The sequence below is a fragment of the Podarcis bocagei genome (assembly GCF_964188305.1).
Source record: "Podarcis bocagei genome assembly, chromosome: 9".
NCBI lineage: Eukaryota > Metazoa > Chordata > Lepidosauria > Squamata > Lacertidae > Podarcis > Podarcis bocagei.
The window spans coordinates 17,227,210-17,247,310 of NC_138134.1; the positions used below are offsets into that span (position 1 = coordinate 17,227,210).

Genomic DNA, 20,101 nt, shown 5'->3' on the forward strand with positions numbered 1-20,101 from the left:
TCATATCTACTACTGTGGGCAAGAAACCCGTAAAAGAAATGGAGTGGCCCTCATAGTCAACAAAAGAGTGGCGAAAGCTGTACTGGGATGCAGTCTCAAAAATGATAGAATGATCTCGATACGAATCCAAGGCAGACCTTTTAACATCACAGTAATCCAAGTTTATGCACCAACTACTGGTGCTGAAGAAACTGAAATTGACCAATTCTATGAAGACTTACAAGACCTTATAGAAGTGACACCAAAGAAGGATGTTCTGCTCATTATAGGGGATTGGAATGCTAAAGTAGGGAATCAAGAGATAAAAGGAACAACTGGCAAGTTTGGCCTTGGAGATCAAAACGAAGCAGGGCAAAGGCTAATAGAGTTCTGTCAAGACAACAAGCTGGTCATCACAAACACGCTTTTCCAACAACACAAGAGACGGCTCTACACATGGACATCCCCAGATGGGCAACATCGAAATCAGATTGATTATATTCTCTGCAGCCAAAGATGGAGAAGCTCTATACAGTCAGCAAAAACAAGACCTGGAGCTGACTGTGGCTCAGATCATCAGCTTCTTATAGCAAAATTCAAGCTTAAACTGAAGAAAGTAGGAAAAACCACTGGACAGGTAAGATACAATCTAAACCAAATCCCTTATGAATACACAGTGGAAGTGAGGAACAGGTTTAAGGATTTAGATTTGCTGGACAGAGTGCCTGAAGAACTATGGGTGGAGGCTCGCAACATTATACAGGAGGCAGCAACTAAAACCATCCCAATGAAAAAGAAATGCAAGAAAGCAAAGTGGCTGTCCAACGAGGCCTTACAAATAGCGGGGGAGAGAAGGCAAGCAAAATGCGAGGGAGATAGTGAAAGATACAGGAAATTGAATGCAGATTTCCAAAGAATAGCAAGGAGAGACAAGAAGGCCTTCTTAAACAAGCAATGCAAAGAAATAGAGGAAAGCAACAGAATGGGAAGAACCAGAGATCTGTTCAAGAAAATCGGAAATATGAAAGGAACATTTTGTACAAAGATTACCATAATAAAGGACAAAAGTGGTAAAGACCTAACTGAAGCAGAAGACATCAAGAAGAGGTGGCAAGAATACACAGAGGAATTATACCAGAAAGATATGGATGTCTCGTACACCCCAGGTAGTGTGGTTGCTGACCTTGTGCCAGACATCCTGGAGAGTGAAGTCAAATGGGCCTTAGAAAGCACTGCAAATAACAAGGCCAGTGGAAGTGATGGTATTCCAGCTGAACTGTTTAAAATTTTAAAAGATGATGCTGTTAAGGTGCTACACTCAATATGCCAGCAAGTTTGGAAAACTCAGCAGTGGCCAGAGGATTGGAGAAGATCAGTCTACATCCCAATTCCAAAGAAAGGCAGTGCCAAAGAATGCTCCAACTACCGCACAATTTCACTCATTTCACATGCTAGCAAGGTTATGCTTAAAATTCTACAAGGAAGGCTCAAGCAGTATGTGGACCGAGAACTCCCAGAAGTGCAAGCTGGATTTAGAAGAGGCAGAGGAACCAGAGACCAAATTGCAAACATGCGCTGGATTATGGAGAAAGCTAGAGAGTTCCAGAAAGACATCTACTTCTGCTTCATTGACTATGCAAAAGCCTTTGACTGTGTTGACCACAGCAAACTATGGCAAGCTCTTAAAGAAATGGGAGTGCCTGATCACCTCATCTGTCTCCTGAGAAATCTCTATGTGGGACAAGAAGCTACAGTTAGAACTGGATATGGAACAACTGATTGGTTCAAAATTGGGAAAGGAGTACGGCAAGGCTGTATATTGTCTCCCTGCTTATTTAACTTATATGCAGAATTCATCATGCGAAAGGCTGGGCTGGATGAATCCCAAGCCGGAATTAAGATTGCCGGAAGAAATATCAACAACCTCAGATATGCAGAGGACACAACCTTGATGGCAGAAAGTGAAGAGGAATTAAAGAACCTTTTAATGAGGGTGAAAGAGGAGAGTGCAAAATATGGTCTGAAGCTCAACATCAAAAAAATGAAGATCATGGCCACTGGGCCCATCACCTCCTGGCAAATAGAAGGGGAAGAAATGGAGGCAGTGAGAGATTTTACTTTCTTGGGCTCCATGATCAGTGCAGATGGTGACAGCAGTCACGAAATTAAAAGACGCCTGCTCCTTGGGAGAAAGGCGATGGCAAACCTAGACAACATCTTAAAAAGCAGAGACATCACCTTGCCAACAAAGGTCCGTATAGTAAAAGCCATGGTTTTCCCAGTAGTGATGTATGGAAGTGAGAGCTGGACCATAAAGAAGGCTGATCGCCGAAGAATTGATGCTTTTGAATTATGGTACTGGAGGAGACTCTTGAGAGTCCCATGGACTGCAAGGAGATCAAACCTCTCCATTCTGAAGGAAATCAGCCCTGAGCGCTCACTGGAAGGACAGATCGTGAAGCTGAGGCTCCAATACTTTGGCCACCTCATGAGAAGAGAAGACTCCCTGGAAAAGACCCTGATGTTGGGAAAGATGGAGGGCACAAGGAGAAGGGGACGACAGAGAATGAGATGGTTGGATGGTGTTCTTGAAGCTACCAGCATGAGTTTGATCAAACTGCGAGAGGCATGACAAGGTAAAGACTCACAAAATGTTCAAAAATCATATTGTTAGAAAAGCAATATTTATGGTCTGGATGAAATACAAAGACTTATTAGAAGGCAAGACCCCGAGGTGGTTATCACCAGTGGAGGCCAAGGCACGAAAAAAACCCAATATGGAGGCCGGCTGGCTGAAATATGGGGAAATAATAGAAAAAATTGGTGACAATTGGAGGCTACAGAGCTATGAAAAACTAAAGAATAAGGTGCAAGATTGGTTTCATTATGCTCAAATTCAGGAGGTTTTTAAGTTGGATAAAAAAACAGGATTCCAGGTGGAAAAATCGAAACTAGAGACAGAACTGTTAGAACCAAAGACTAAGGTATTATCGAGAATGTATAACTTGCTGCTTAAATGGAATACTCAGGATGAGACAGTTAAATCAGCCATGATAAAATGGGCTCAAGACATTGGGTACAACATCATGTTTGAAGACTGGGAAAGGTTATGGACCACCGGTATGAAATTTACGGCATGTAATGCCCTGAAAGAAAACATTATGAAAATGATATACAGGTGGTACATGACCCCAGTCAAGCTTGCTAAGATATACCATTTGTCTGATAACAAATGTTGGAAATGTAAAGAGGCTGAAGGGACATTCTTTCACCTCTGGTGGACCTGTCCAAGGGTGAAGGCCTTCTGGGAAATGATCTATAATGAGCTAAAAAAGGTATTTAAGTATACCTTCCCCAAGAAACCAGAGGCCTTCCTCTTGGGCATTGTCGGCCAGAAAGTGTTAAAGAAGGACATAACGTTTTTTATGTATGCAACAACAGCAGCAAGAATACTCATCGCAAAGCACTGGAAGACTCAAGATCTACCCACACTGGAAGAGTGGCAGACGCAATTGATGGACTATATGGAATTGGCCGAGATGACTGCCAGGATCCGAGATTTGGGAGAAGAAGCAATGGAGGAGGACTGGAAAAAATTTAGAGACTATTTACAAAAATTTAATAAGTTATATGAATTATAAGAATTCACATGATTTGGAAAGGTTAGCTCCAGCAACGAGATTTGATGGTATATGAAATTAAGTTATATTAATGAAAGGACTAATGTTCAAAATAACATTATATTTGTTTTTTAGAGTAAATTGATAATAAGAAATTTAACTTAAAATATAATTTTCTGAAAGTATAAAAGAATGCACGAAACAAGGTTATAATTTGCTGAAATTTTTATTGTTAAGAATGCACGGTGCGGGAGATGTGGGGAAGTCCAGTAGAATATGGAAAAAAGTTTTGAAATGATGAACTTTTCTTCTTTTTCTTTTCTATTTTCTCTTATTTCTTTGTATCTTGACCTTGTATTATCATCTGAAAAAAATGCAATAAAAAATATTATATAAAAAAAAGATCAAACTGCGAGAGGCAGTGGAGGACAGGAGTGCCTGGCGTGCTCTGGTCCATGGGGTCACGAAGAGTCGGACACGACTAAACGACTAAACAACAACAACCTCAGTTTAGGGACGCAGGTGGCGCTGTGGGTAAATCCTCAGCGCCTAGGGCTTGCCGATCGCATGGTCGGCGGTTCGAATCCCTGCGGCGGGGTGAGCTCCCGTCTGCGGTCCCAGCTCCTGCCCACCTAGCAGTTCGAAAGCACCCTTAAAGTGCAAGTAGATAAATAGGTACCGCTTTATAGCAGGAAGGTAAACGGCGTTCCGTGTGCTGCGCTGGTGCAGGCTCACCAGACCAGCTTCGTCACGCTGGCCACGTGACCCGGAAGTGTCTCCGGACAGCGCTGGCCCCCAGCCTCTTAAGTGAGATGGGCGCACAACCCTAGAGTCAAACACGACTGGCCTTCGGGCAGGGGTACCTTTACCTTTTACCTCAGTTTAAGCACGGCCTCATTAGGGAAAGCGCTCCTCAGTTTAAGAACGGCTTTGGTTTAAGAACAGACTTCCGGAACAGATTAAGTTCATAAACAGAGGTACCACTGCAGACAAAACAAAACTGCTAGTTCATCAGCACAACAATGCAAAAGGCAAAGGACAGCTAACAGTGCAAGCTTAGCCATGTCTACTCAGAAGTCCTGTGGTGCTTTCTCCTAGGTAAAGTGACGTAGGATTGCATAAAGATAAATTATAGTCCTGGAAAGCTACCTAGAAAGGCAGATCTTAGTAACAATTTAAAAATAGCAAACAAATCTTGCTCGCATTGTCCTTGTTGCAGAGGGCATGGGGTTTTTTTGTTTTGTTTTGTTTTAAAAAGAGGTGAGTGTCTTGTAACAGCGCTCCTGGCAAACAGCCTGTGAAATGTATATCGCATGCCCGCAGTCACATCTTATAATCATAGGATTAAATAAAAATAAAAATAGAGAGGCAGATATAAGGAACTGTCAAACAATTCCTGCCCCAGTTCACAAAACACAAGCGTAAATGCTGCCTGGTGTCAGACTGAATCATTTTCAGTTACAGAAAAGGAGAATTAACAAACACCACTGTGTTAGTAGAAGCTGCTTTGATCAATACGGGACTGTTCGCCAGCCTCGTTCAAAGACTATTAGATAAAAAGTTAATGGCCTCTGAGTAAAAGCACATTCTTGAGCATTTTCTTTGTGAAATCCTGGGAAAGGCATTACAGACCACAATCTGAGGTGTGTGCCAGCTCCTTAAGCCGAGGAAATAGGTGTACACAAATGTGATTCCATAGAAATGGAGGATCAAGAAGATCAATTAAAAGAGGTGTGGGGAAATTATGGGAGAAACGTACGTTGAAAATGCTGTTTATACGAATAAAAGAAGATTATTATAAATTAGTTTGGAGATGGTATTTAACGCCAGTCAGATTAAATCAAATGAACAAGGACTATCCGGTGTTATGTTGGAGGGGGTGCCAGGAAACAGGTAATTATGTTCACATGTGGTGGGGGTGTAAATATGTACAATTTTTCTGGCAAAGGGTGTTTAAGGAGATAACAGAAATCACTGGGGTAACGCTGACCGAAAGTCCAGAGGTACCATTATTATCAATTTACGATGGGGTGGAGGGTTCACAGGCTATGAAGGACTTGCTCACAAAATTATTGACAGCTGCACGCATTATGATAGCTAGGAAGTGGAAGGGGCAAGCAGAATATCAAATGGAAGAATGATATAAAGAGGTGTAAAAGGTAAAGGTAAAGGGACCCCTGACCATTAGGTCCAGTTGTGACCGACTCTGGGGTTATGGCGCTGATCTCGCTTTATTGGCCGAGGGAGCCGGCGTACAGCTTCCGGGTCATGTGGCCAGCATGACTAAGCTGCTTCTGGCGAACCAGAGCAGCACACGGAAACGCCATTGACCTTCTCACCGGAGCAGTACCTATTTATCTACTTGCACTTTGACGTGCTTTCGAACTGCTAGGTTGGCAGGAGCAGGGACCGAGCAACGGGAGCTCACCCCGTCGCAGGGATTTGAACCGCCGACCTTCTGATCGGCAAGTCCTAGGCTCTGTGGTTTAACCCACAGCACCACCCGCGTCCCTCTATAAAGAGGTGTGGGATATAGCTATTAATAAATTAACATGTGCCATTAAGGTAGGATGGGGAATATGCAGAAGAAATGATTCTGAGGAGATATGGGGGGTGTTTCTAGAATTGGTACCGTTAAAACAGAAAGGGGTCAAACCATCGCAAGAGGTGTTGAAATTTTGGGAGGTTGGATAGTTACAATGGAATGGTCTCGGTGGTGGGGTGCACATTTTTATTCTTATTTATTTTTTATTATTACTTTGTCAAAACAAAAAACAAAAAAAAAACACACACACATGTGATTCCATAAATTGGGACCACCTGCTCCAGCTACATGGTATGAAATTACAGGCCCCCTTTCCTCTGAACATTGCAGAGAATTCTGAGAGTGACAGTGCGTTTTTGACTTCATGCCAGTCAAGAGAGACAAAGCAGTTTCCTTCCATTTAAATAAAAAGGCAAGGCTGTTAACTTTTCGCCCTGCCCCCAACACCATGGTCATAGTCACTTTGTGGTCACTTAACACTTTCGGTTTGTCCCAGACGGAACATAAACTGGGTTATAATTTCTATTAGGCTGCTTTTAATGGTACTTAATCATACCAACTTTCGCCCCCAGTACAGTGCCAACTATACTGGGAAATCCATATAAGTGCATTTAGCAGGTAAGCTCTGATAGTTAATTTACAATATTTCATCAATTAGAAATTCAATAGACACCAACTAGACACCAGCTACCATTTAGACTCAGTGCCCAAGTAGCTATTAAGCATTGGAGAGGCATTGGCTGAAGCACGCACTCATGTGATCTTTTTAAAGCTCCAACTCTTTTTCTATTAACAACATTTATCCAATCTAATCAAAGCGTTTCTGAGTCCAATTTGGCACTCTTTTGAAGACGGGAACAATTTTGTTCGAGCCCCATTCTTTTGCCAAGAGTATTCAGCTTCACAAAGAATTTAGCAAGGTTGAGAGTCTACAGATCAGGATTCAAACAAAGGGTAGCAGGGGATATTTGTTCCTTCGTGCATCCAGATGAGCTTTTACTTTCAACAATGGAAACCAGTGGGCAAGAGGATTGTGCAGATAACATTGAATTGACAGAATGACTTAAAGGAGAAGAGAGGAACATGAGCTGTGCTGTTACCAGAGCCTGCGAGTCAAGAAGAATTCCTGTAGATCTCCATTCTGGGGAACATTGGGGCAAATGGGGCACTGCCCCACCATTCTCACTCTGTCCTGAGGCAGCCCCAACCTTCCTGACTAGGGGTGAGTGAGTCTGCCACTTTCGATTTCCCCCTTCTTTTCTCTTCTTTTCCAGTTCACATTTCCACATCAATTTTCGAAAGTCATTGCGAAAATTCATTAGCATTTTTCCTGCAAATTTGTCCTAACATACGCATTTTTTTGCAAAGCAGTTTTCCCGAGTAGAATTGATGGATGAGTCCCGGTTTGCCTTCAATGACTTCATTTGTCCAATCCATAATCCCTCATTGGCTAGGATTGCCCATGTGACCTGTCCAGGATGCTTTGCCTTCACTCTAACCTGATTTTGTAAGCCCTCTGTGATGTCGTTATGCAGCTAAATCTGAGTGGTTACATAACATTGTAATGTTGTCAATTTCAGGGTGTGATCCCTGGTTAGCTGTGATTACTCTGGGAAGAAGACAATGGGGGCAGAATTTTGCCAAAGAATTTTGCCAAAGGTCATGGAAATAAAGGGAAGATAATGGTACACAGTATAGTGATTTATTTGGAAATATTTCTGCCTCCGGGAAGTACGATGTACCCTAAAAAACTGATGAACATTTGGCTCCAAGTTATGATCTCTGTAGGCATATTCCTAAAATGGGGCTGGCTAACCTGTGACACCCCCCCCCAATGTTGTTGGCCTACATTTCCCACCATCTCTGATTACAACCATGCTGGCTGGCACTGACAGAAATTGGAGTCCAATAACATCTGAGGGTCACAGGTTAGCTAACCCATTGTCAAATATTGTAAAAAGCCCTCTTCAGGAGTGATGCTCTCAGGCTTTGGGGAATCAGCTTCCTCCCCTGTGCCCTGTGGTAGTAAACAAAAGATCAAACAAAAGGAACGTCTTACCAGTTAGAATCTTTAATAACCACAGTGTGAGAACAAAAAGCACGTCCCCTAGAAATGGTGGTGTTCCTAGTTAAGGATCATTCCCCCGCTCCATCCCTATTAATCTACATCATTCCTACATCTTGTAATCTGAGTTTGTAGCCTCTGCACTTTCTGTTCTAATACTTTCTGAGCTCTCCGTGACTTTGGAGACGGGGAGTGAATGCTATCCAGAGACTGTGAATCTGTGAACTCTCTCTCTCTTCTAGTGTTTCTTCTGCTAGCTGTTCCCCATCCAGTATTTCCCAGCTTCTACCTTCTGAACTATGACCTTCTGCAAACCGCTGTTTCAAATCTATACTGTCCTCCTGCTCCTGGGAAGATTCAGGGTCAGGGGGTGGCTCAGCAGAATTTCTAACAGATGCTCACAGCTTGAACCAGGCTTCCAGTTTGCATGGAAGAATGTAAAGTCTTTCATACAAACAAAATGTCCGTTGCTGCCAAAGTTCTCACCGATATGTGGATCATGACTTTTAGAAGACATCTGAAGGCAGCCCTGTTTAGGGAAGTTTTTAATGACTGATGTTTTAATTTATTCTTAATATTTTGTTGGAAGCTGCCCAGAGTGGCTGGGGAAACCCAGCCAGATGAGTGGGGTATCAATAAAAAATATTATTATTATTATTATTATTATTATTATTATTATTATTATTATTAGTCAGGGTACAGGGCAAGCTGCTGTGTGGTGTTGGGGGTGGGGTACCTGGCATAGGCCTGTTGACACACTGGTTCATAAGTGTGAATGTTGCTTCAGAAACAGGGTAGAGAACGTTTAGAAACTGGTTCAAAGAGGATGCGGGGATAGAGCCACTTCCGACCTAGGGAGGAGGTGGTGTTGCGGGCTTCCCGCACCCAACATTCACGCGGTGGCAGACTCCCAGCCCCGCGCGACCCGGAGAATCCTCTGCCGCGTCATTCCCTGGCCAGCCAATCGGCTGGCTCAGGGGGGGTGGCTTGCCCCATTTAAGGGCAAGCATGGCAGAGGAGCGTCCTCTTTTGCCTCCGATCAGCTGGGGTCCAGAAAGATCTTGGAATGAAGGGTAGTCCGGTAAAGGACTCTGGGGGGCGTGGCCCCGTCCGAAGCCTATGGAGGCCAGGGCCCAAGGCACACCCCCGAGCGGTGACCCTGGGGGAGTGCCTAGTTGATGTGCATCAGCAGGGCTTCCCCTGCTGGTGTTAACCCTTCCTGGCCTCTCAGACAGACAGACTGAAGCCGGATAGTTGATTAGGACCAATGCCTAAGCCAATACCGCTCATCACCTGTAACCAATAAAGTTGTGGCCAATTTTCGATCATTAACCTAAATAATGTTGTCCGGTGTCTTTATTTCTACTGGTGGGAGGGGGGAACTCGCCACGCAACTAAACCTGCAGGATCCACAGGGTCCTTCACAGTGGCGCAGCATGGGGGGTGCAGGGGGGGCCGGCCGCACCGGGCGCAACATATGGGGGTTAGGGTTAGGGGGCGCAAATCCACGGGTTAGGGGGCGCAAATCCACGGGTTAGGGGGCGCAAATTACTTGCCTTGCCCCGGGTGCTGACAACCCACGCTACGCCACTGGTCCTTCAGAAGGCTGTCAGGCAGGTTATGTTGAGGCTGTGATCAATATTCACGTAGAAGTCTGGACAGTTCATGCAGAAATGTTCTGTACAAAGCTGTGCCTATGTTAAAAATATACTCTTCACAATTAGACACCATTTGACAAGAATTTAGCGAACAAGATCTATTTAGGGTATTAAAGACAGGACAGCTATAGCAACATGTTTTCATTACACATGGCTTCGAACGTGCTGATGTGAATATTTCAAAATTGTTAAACACCGGTCCAATTAGGAGGTGTGAACACTGCTGGTTTTGTTTAGGAAAATAATCCGAACTGCCACACACATACACAAACATGAAGAATTTTAACACCTTAGTACACATTTAAGGTGGAGAGAGCAAACCTGCGATTCTGACATTTACTTTTTGGGAATTATAGAAAGGTTTTGCTTAAATTAATTGCCATTTTAATATAAAATAATAAATAACTTTTACATATTAAGTTAAACCACACTAAAGGACTGTTTACAAACTATTTGGTTTATGAGCGCCGCAAAACCGGAAGTAGTGTTCCGGTTTGCAAAATTTACCTTGGTCTATGAACGGAAGCTGAATAGTGGAAGGGCATTGGCAGTGAGAGGCCTCATTAGGGAAAGCGGGCCTCAGTTTAAGAACGGATTTGGTTTAAGAATGGACTTCAGGAACGGATTAAGTACGTAAACCGAGGTACCACTGCAATGGACTTCCGCACAGGAATTTCAGGAGGGACAAGCTAGTTAGTCCTGGCAGGAGCAGACTTTGGTATTTCAAATTTCAGAGGCGCCTTGTGCAAGACCAAAATTCACTCCCATACACACCTTGCCTTCCATTCTGTTCAATTCACAAGATCACAGTTGTGGTGCCCTGCAGCACCCCCTCGGCTCAGCACACAGTGTGATGGCACCAGTTGCACTTCCCTAAATCCTAGACAGCGTCTTCCAATCCAGAATGTTGGAGAACAAGTAACAGTATGTTTGTGGAAAGTATGTTAAGGTTGGAATGTGAAGGTTGGGTTTGCTTGAGAACCATGTGAGAATTGCCTCCATCAGTTGTATTTGGATCTGGAACAATAGTGTGGACATTCAAGTTTCTGTGCTGGTCCCGTGGGTTACCAGAGAGGTGAGGTCCAAGTCCGGTCCAAGGTCCAAGGTGCACATGGAGGCAGTCCGTAGGAACTGAAGCTGGGTGCAGGGCAGGGAGTCGGGTGAAGTCAGGAACAGGCATGCAAGAAGGGAGCCAGGGCGGGTCAGGAGCTCTGGCAGAAAAGCAGGACAGGGTTCAGGCAGGAACTAGCAACCAACAATGTTGCTCCCACAACTTGGGATTGGGGCTGGCCGGCTTTTATCTGCCCTGAGGCATAGGGTGGCCCCGATCCTCTGGTGACTCGCCTCTCCTGGTCTGGAGGCAAGCACTCCTCCTGCAGGAACATAGTTCCCTCTGCCTCTCTGCCCTGAGCCTCTGTAGCTCAGGAGAGGCTGGAGGGTTACTGGACCCAGAGGCAACCTCAACTTCCTCTGACGGGGCTGAGAGTGGAGCACCTGCAGGCAATGGGTCCTCCATCACCTTAGGAGCCAGAGCAGACTCAGCTGATGCCTGCACCTGAGGATCCAGCACAGGTGAGAACCCTTCAGGCTGAAGCCCCAGCCCCAGCTCAGCTGGTTCTGGAGGCGGGGAATCCTGTGCAGGCTGGGATCCCTCAGGTTCAGCCTCCAAGTCTGAATCCCAGGCCATCACAGTTTCTCTCTAAAGTGTCATCACATGAAGGTGACTCCCTAGGGAACAGTTTGGATATTCCTGCCCTTCCCTCATTTCATTGCTTCTGCTGTTGCCATAGAGATCTTGTCAGTAAAAAACCCATTGTGCTGGCAACCATAGCAGCCGTGGCTATGATGAAGCAGAAAGATGGTGGAAGCATTCAAGTTGCATTCAAGCAACAGCCCTGCTATGGCCCAATGTAGCGGTGCAGCAATAAAACTGCTAGCGCATTTGCCAAGCTAAGCAAATTTGATGGAGGACTGCGTGTTGAGATTCTTGCATTGCAGGGCATTGGACTCGATGACTTTCTGGGTCTCTTCCAACTCTATGGTTCTACATGAAGCCATGTGTATGGCTAGTGACACCAGCAAAACTTCTAATTATGTTGTCCATCCTTCGAGTCAAGAAGGATGTATAATCATCTCTGAGTGCGAGACATTGAAATTGTAATATGTCCATAATTAAAACTGTTGCATTTCCCCCCTGCACCCACGTGGTCTGGGCGGTTGGAATTACTAAGCATTCAGAATGCACCAGTTCCTGGTAAACGGCAAGGACAGAAAATGAGACTGGTAGGAGCTGCAGCACACTAGGTTCTCTGATGAACAATGTGGTGCTTCTGCTTTTGGTTTCTTCATGCCTGCTGTCTCCTTGGTTTGCAAACAAGACTGGCTGGTCAAAGAAGGGTGCGTCCTGGTTCATGACACACACGGGTGAAGAAAGTTGTACTTGTGGGGTGCATATGCACTAAAAAATTGGCTGTTGCTGAAATTGATAACATAGGAATGTTTCTTCAAGAATATACCACTGGACTCATAAATCAGGCCCCGACTACACATTGCACATGTATTTTACAGAGGGGCGATTCCTATTGGAAATGCATTATGCATGGAGGGGAGGTTTATCTCTTCCCTTCCCAATGTGATCAGAACGAAAAATTGATCCCAGTGATCAGATAGCTTAAGGGGGGTGGGAACTTCCCACTGGTGCCAATGGGAACATTGTTCTTGGTGATGTAACTCCAAATTTCACCCAACACTGGTTGAGTTTGGGGTTTCTGTTCAAGTAAAAGTGCAGGGCATGATTACAAGAGGCCTCCTCAGTATCTCAACACCAGTCAAAGATAGTAGATTCCCATTGCTGTTGTTTTCCATGCCATCATTCTAAAGCCTTAAATGGCTCAGGACTGCAGTAACTCAAGGACCGCCTCTTTCCATATGAACCATATGACTGAGATCATCTTCTGAGGCCCTCCTTCGTGTGCCTCCTCCTTGAGAGGTCTGGAGGGTGGCAACACGAGAACGGGGCCTTCTCTGCAGTGGCTCCCCATCTGTGGAATGCTCTCCCCAGGGAAGTTTGCCGGGCGCCTTCATTACACACCTTTAGGCGCCAGGCAAAAACATTCCTTTTTAACCAGGCCTTTGGTTGATCTGTTTGACATCCTATACCCTTTTAAAATGTGGCTCTTTTCTGGGGGGGGGGTGTTATTGGGTTGTTGTTTTTATTCTGATTATATATGTTGTGAACTTTTCCATGGACCGCTCTGAGACCCCCGGGTATAGGCAGTATGTAAATTCAATAAATCATCATCACTGAACTGGTTTATGTGAGGACAGGAATCAGAATGTCCAAACCACTCATTTATTGATATTAGCTGGTGGATGTTACAGTAAGCACATTTGGGGACAAGGAGGGGAATTTTAGGCAAAGGACAAAATAAGAAATGCTATGGAGATTTCTAAGACCAGCAGGCAAACTCAGTGATAACCCCAAGTCTTGAGCGAAAAAGGCTATACCAACAAGTACCATAATCAAGTTCTTTTGGCAGAGCCTACGGGTGGTGCTGTGGGTTAAACCACAGAGCCTAGGATTTGCCGATCAGAAGGTCAGTGGTTCGAATCCCTGCGACGGGGTGAGCTCCCGTTGCTCGGTCCCTGCTCCTGCCAACTTAGCAGTTCGAAAGCACGTCAAAGTGCAAGTAGATGAATAGGTACCGCTCTGGCGGGAAGGTAAACGGCGTTTCCGTGCACTGCTCTGGTTCGCCAGAAGCGGCTTAGTCATGCTGGCCACATGACCCAGAAGCTGTACACCGGCTCCCTCGGCCAATAGAGTGAGATGAGCGCTGCAACCCCAGAGTCGGCCACGACTGGACCTAATGGTCAGGGGTCCCTTTACCTTTACTGTAATTTGAGGAACAACCCCTGTGTGAAGCTCTCTTCATATCCTATTCTAGTTCTTTACCTCCTCAGATTCTGGTGAGATTTTTTGAGACAAGCCTTTTTCCCAGATGCCTTAGGTGTTCAGTGCAAACATTGTAATTTGGATTTTTAAAAGAGCCTTGCCTCAAACAGTTTCAAATATCTTTCGACGGATATTTGATTGACAGCAAGTATGCTGTTCCAATTAATATCGGTCTTAGAACCTACATAGGAAGATTGCTGGGATATGACTTTAGCCCAGCTGCTGAAAAACTAAGATTGTGGTGATTGATGGAAGAAATTTTTGTAGCTGCAATGGCTGGTTAAAGTCCAGAAGACCTGAATAAGAAACAGAGCCCTTCTTAGCATACTAATTTGCATTTTGACATTCTAACATGGATTCCAGTCTGGGCTGTTTATGAGCCTGTCAGCAACAGTCACATTTAAGATGACAAAATGACTGACAACCATATTACTATGCCCATCTTTATAATCTTCTTTGGTGGAAAATAAGTGACAGCTTACCTAATACCTGTCACCCTTCATCAATTAGTTGTAAGCCATCCAGATACAAAGGTCCAAATTGGATCAAAGAAGACGCAGTTGGTGAGGCGTGAACATTTCGTACATTTTGAAATGAGGATGTGTTTTACAACAGAACCCGTCTGAGTTATTTATTAAGAATACTTTATCACATTTTATCCTGCTTTTCTTCCACGGAGCTCTGGGTGGCATGCATGTTAGCAACACAGCAACTCTGAGAGGTAGGTTAGTCTGAGACATGGTGATTAGCTCAAAATCATCCAATGACCTCCATGAATAACTGGGGATTTGACATCGGACACGGGTGGTGCTGTGGGTTAAACCACAGAGCCTAGGACTTCCCGATTAGAAGGTCGGCGATTCAAATCCCCACAACGGGGTGAGCTTCTGTTGCTTGGTTCCAGCTCCTGCCCAGCTAGCAGTTCGAAAGCATGTCAAAGTGCAAGTAGATAAATAGGTACCGCTCTGGCGGGAAGGTAAAAGGCGTTTCCGTGTGCTGCTCTGGTTTGCCAGAAGCGGCTTAGTCATGCTGGCCACATGACCCGGAAGCTGTACGCTGGCTCCCTCGGCCAGTAAAGCAAGATGAGTGCCGCAACCCCAGAGTCGGCCACGACTGGACCTAATGGTCAGGGGTCCCTTTACCTTTACCTAACAACTTTAAAGGGTCTCTCGGTGTCCTTCTAGGTGCTGACATCCATTACTCTGAAGTCTGTTTGTGGAAAATTATTAATAAATATACGTGAAGGCTGTATTTGGAATAACCATGTACATCATCTCAAAAATGGTGGCACTGGAAAAGTTTCAGGGGGAAAAGTAATAAGATCAAAGGATCTGAGAAGGATATACTTTATGGGGGGAAAGGGCTAAAATGTGGAGCTTTCCTTTTTAGTGAAAAAAAGATGACCAAAAATAAGTCCAGAAAATTACATATGGTATGGAGGAGAATCATGAGGGGATTTATTCCCCAGTTTCAAAATAACAGAACTCAGGATTACCCAATAAAAGTGGCCTAGAGCAAGTTCGAAATGAACAGAAGGAAGTCCTGTTTTACACATAGTAATATATGGAACCCACAGCTGTGAAGAATCAGGCTGGCTAAAGTTGGAAATAGGATACTGATCTAAATGCACCCTTTGTTTCATCCATCAGGGATCTTGTTATGTTTTTATGATGGGGATGTGAGGTGGAGAATGCAGGTTCAGTTCCCTACAAGATTTGAAATACTACAAGATACTGTATGTGAGACATGGAGGAGGAAGAGGAGAATTAAAGCATATTTGTTTGCTTGTTTAAACCATTTTTGCCTTGCAGCAACATTCTCTTTCTACTGCACTGCTGACAGACAGAGCTGTCCCTGTATGCAGGAAACATATCTTAAGCATTGATGTAATCAAAGACTGCCCAAGGTATGTTGGTACCTGCTGAAGAAAAATATAAATTGGCCCTCTGGGAAAAATAAAAATAATTGAAATAAGGTAATTAACATTTTGCAATTCTTTCATGCATGGGTGATGTCAGGCCTGAGGAATCCCTCCCCTCCCTAGCGATTCAAGGAGCCGGGAGGAAACAAGAAAGTTTTTAAGTAAGATTTATTCAGTCTCTGCGATAACAGACAAGATGAGTTGCTCCCTCTGACTGCTCCTCCTTCCCTCTTTCCCAGCAACACCTGCTCCTACGGAGTCTTCTCTTGGACAATTTTCTCTGCACATGCTGCTCTCGTATCCTTAAAAACCTCCTCGTTTGAGAGGAAGGCAGGTCACCTACGCTGTCTAATGAAGTGTCGGTTGCCTGCGCCATTTCTGTTCCTGCTTCTGTTAAATCCTCATATCTAGGCTGTTCGACAGCCTCTGCCTGATTCTCTGGGTCATCGCTTGGGGCATAAAAAGTTATCCACCCCTGTTTAAACCTTTGTGTGTGTGTTTGCTTCAGGATCTTTTATTCACGTAATACAAAAGGGTCTTATTCCCCACGCTTCTCTTCTTGAGGTGGTTCATACTGAGCGAGCTTTGCTTTTCGTTTCTCATTTTCTTCCAACATGGCTTCGTACTTCTCTTTCATCTCTGCCACTTCCAAGTGAAGTGAAGGAACAGGTTAACCAAGTCTGAAACCTGCTTGCACAGAGCTACCCAAATCAGGCCCCAATAACTCCCAAATCCCCCCTGCAAGGATCCATTAGCTAAAGTCCATTAACTTGAGCCAGTGTATAAGCACTGAACCCAGCTGTACAAACATAGCCATCTCCCTTATCAATCCATGAAGGCTTAATGACGGATGGCCTTGTCAGTTCCGAGTGGAGACGGGATGGAAGATCTGTGTCTTATCTTGTTGGTCCTGACCACAGACCTTGCCTGTCAGGCCTGTCAGCCCCCCTCTCCCAGAGATGGCGCCAGGAGTACCCTATAGCTGGGTGACCTTCTTGACCCAAGATAAACACACAGGAACAGGGATATCTGTTCATGCTCAAGGATGCTCTAGGATGTCAACTTACGTGTACAGGCTCACGAGGCTGGATTCCTGGGGAAGGGGGAGAGGGGGCTTGGAGAGGATATATACTGTGTGCAATTTCTCTTTCTTTTGTGCTTGCTGTGAACCGATTCACACAGTGCCTTTCTGCTGCTCCGGAGAGCAGAAATAAAGACTCTTTCTCTGAACCAAACCTCGGTGTCTCTTGACTCCTTCCTCCCCTCTCGGGAGCAACACACACCCAACCAATGGGAAAGGTATGAAAGGCTACAGAAGGGCTTCCACTTCAGGATTTTCTGGAGCAGTAGCTCCTAAATGATGTTTCATAAAGTCCTAGGCACAGCTGGGTTTCTCCGGTTCTTCGTATAAGGCCACCAGGACTTTGGTGAGGCTGTCCATGACGCCGGACTTCTCCAGGTAGCGGCGGAACTGCTATCCACCCCTGTTTTAACAAAAATCTGCTGCCTGCGATGAGTTTCCTCAACCTGCCTAACGGGTAGGCTGGCCCTGAATGACACTTGGCTTGGCTGAAAACGGACAATTTACTGGCATTAAAGAAAAGGCAGCATCAAGAATTCTTCAGAACGCATATGAGCAGGAGCCAAGGGAAGCGAAAACAGATGAATTTGCGAGCGCCTTGACTTAGCTAATCAGAATTAACTACCTGGTGAGCGACAGAGCTGTTACAAAAGTGTCAGTCACCGGGAAAGTGTGCATTTATGGCCTTTCAATTCTGGAGGGGGGAGTTATAAAGCTTCTGTTAAGCCAAGTGTGCTCGAGTTCAAGATATTTACGAAATATAAGACATTGTGGGGGATGGGAGGGAATCGTTGGCATTTACAGAACAGCTATTATAGTTGGCAATGAAACAGTTCTAAAAAGAAACAGACAGCATAATGACTACCCCCAAGCAATGTGCTGCAGACATATATGGTTATGCATATTAGTACTTTGGGAATATATGGGTAAGTAAAACTTCTTATAAAATGTCTCACTGCAGGGTCTCTGTTCTCTAATTTAACATGAATTGTCCACTAACTACCTGACAGCTTGGTAGAACAAATTGGTTCTATTATTACATACGTGATTGTTGGAGAGTTTCCCCCCTCTAGTCTCAGTGTGTAGTTACTTAGGTTGCAAATTGATTTAGATGTTGTACTGTTTAATCTTTCTTTTCTTTACCTTACATTTTTTTGAATTTTTTTTTAAAAGCAGTTTACTATAGACACAACTTCTGCCGATGTTTTTGTGGTTCGGCGTTCGTGAGTAGCAGGCGACAATGTGGTATTCAAAGTGGCTTTATCTGGGTTACAGCCAACGGAGTGTATATACATGGGCAGAGCTTTGCAAAGGATTTTTGTGCACTAATAGATTATTGAGGCATGAGCTACTACTGCCAATTCCCGTGCAGTATATTCAGCTATGACTGTGTTTACACTCTTGTTTACTGTGAACTCACTGCATTCCCAGTGCTGGGTTTATAACTTGTGTCCACACAAAATTATCCAATATTCATTGAAAATCCAGGCTTGGCATTATGGCTAGATAAAAAATTGCTTCTGCTTCTTGCCATTTTGACCTTGAATGAAGCTGATACGTCAACATGCTTGCTGAATGTTTCAAGAGAGGCGAACTCTAGGTTGTTGTTACAGTGGTACCTCGGGTTAAGTACTTAATTCATTCCGGAGGTCCATGCTTAACCTGAAACTGTTCTTAACCTGAAGCACCACTTTAGCTAATGGGGCCTCCTGCTGCTGCCGCACTGCCAGAGCACGATTTCTGTTCTCATCCTGAAGCAAAGTTCTTAACCCGAGGTAATATTTCTGTGTTCGCGGAGTCTGTAACCTGAAGCGTATGTAACCTGAAGCGTATGTAACCTGAGGCACCACTGTACTTAGAGTGCTACCGGAAGAAATTCCTGCAAAGAAATAGCAGAATGAATACAGAGAGGCCAACAATGCTGAATCTTGAATATCATGCAATTGATTGTGCTACAAGATTCCCATATGCTGCTGTGTATTAACAACAGTTATTACAAAAGAGATGAGGAGGCTCAGGTATCATGTTTTCTTTGTAGCCTTCCCATCTGGGCTTTCACATAACACATTCATATGCCCCTAGGAAACTATCCTCTTACAACCTTATCAACAATACAGTTGGAAATTAATCTCCAAATCAGATTTGAAGCTTGCCTTCTGCTTTATTCATTCTGCTGGAAATGCCAGAGGGAATGATCACAGTCCAGTAGGATTGCTTACTTATGGGTACATCAGCATTGCCTTCAGTTTAATTGCTGCCGAAAGATACAGCAGTGGCAGAACAAGCCTCTGTTTGCCAGGAGTCCAGCTGAGGGACCTTTGGAATCTGGGTAAATGTTGTTCCACCTGGGTAAATGTTGTTCCACAGGGGGTATGCTGGTCTTTTGTGAGTGGTAGGAACCAAACTGGGGTTGATCGAGGCTGAAATTGGGTGGTGTCAGGGTAGCCAACTGTAGTGATCAGGTGGGATTGCTATGAGGAATTATATTCAAATAACTTCACCTGCCATTCCAATTTAGTTATCTCCCTTCCACCATCTAGCTCTCTTTATGTCATTATCAAGACTCAGAGGTAGAGGAGGATGAGCCAGTCAAGTTTGCTATGGTGCCAGATGGATGACTGACCTGGGTTCCTAACACTGAACTGATGCTCATGGACCTGCACAGATCCATGTGCCCAATTTGCTTGAGGAACAAAGTGCCCCCTGCTCTTCACCTGCTCAATGGTGGAGGGAGTGCACCAAGTGAGAAGCTACAGAGCACATGTCAAGCACTCACCTTCATGTCAGGGAGCTGGCCACAGAGAGTACATTAGGCATGTCCAAAGTCCGTTTTGGGGCCCTAATTCGGCCCGCTGGTCAGTTTAATCCGGCCCCCATGGCAGTTTATTTCCTGGGGTAAAATCCTAAAAAAAACCTCAGCAACTTTGGTTGGCCCTCACGGTCCTTCACTTCATCAAATCTGGCCCTCTTTGAAAAAAGTTTGGACACCACCGGAGTACATGGAGCTCAAGCAGTGCTCGAGAGTTGTTCACTTGGAGCTATCCAAGGTTCTGAAATTCAAGCTGTCTTGCCTCATGAGTTCCTGTTGAGTATCTGTAAGAACATCTTGATCCTGTCTCCTGGTTCTTTGCCCCAATTTTCTCTGTGGTCCTAACTACAGTGGAACCTCGGGTTACGGCGGGGATCTGTTCCAGAGGCCCTGCCACAACCCAAAAATGATGCAACCCAAAGCGTCGCTTCTGCGCATGCACGAATGGCACAAACCCAGAAGTAACCCATT

The 20,101-nt window shown here is 44.7% G+C and overlaps 1 protein-coding gene across 1 annotated transcript in view; it reads right to left on the reverse strand.

Annotated features, from left to right (window-relative positions):
- The window catches only part of LOC308594447 (uncharacterized protein), a gene marked incomplete at its 3' end in the record, with an annotated part of 43,928 nt that extends 24,621 nt beyond the window's left edge, over positions 1-19,307 (reverse strand). The window contains exon 1 of the mRNA XM_081207518.1: positions 19,272-19,307. The remainder of the gene's footprint in view (positions 1-19,271) is intronic.
- Between the last annotated feature and the right edge of the window lie 794 nt (positions 19,308-20,101).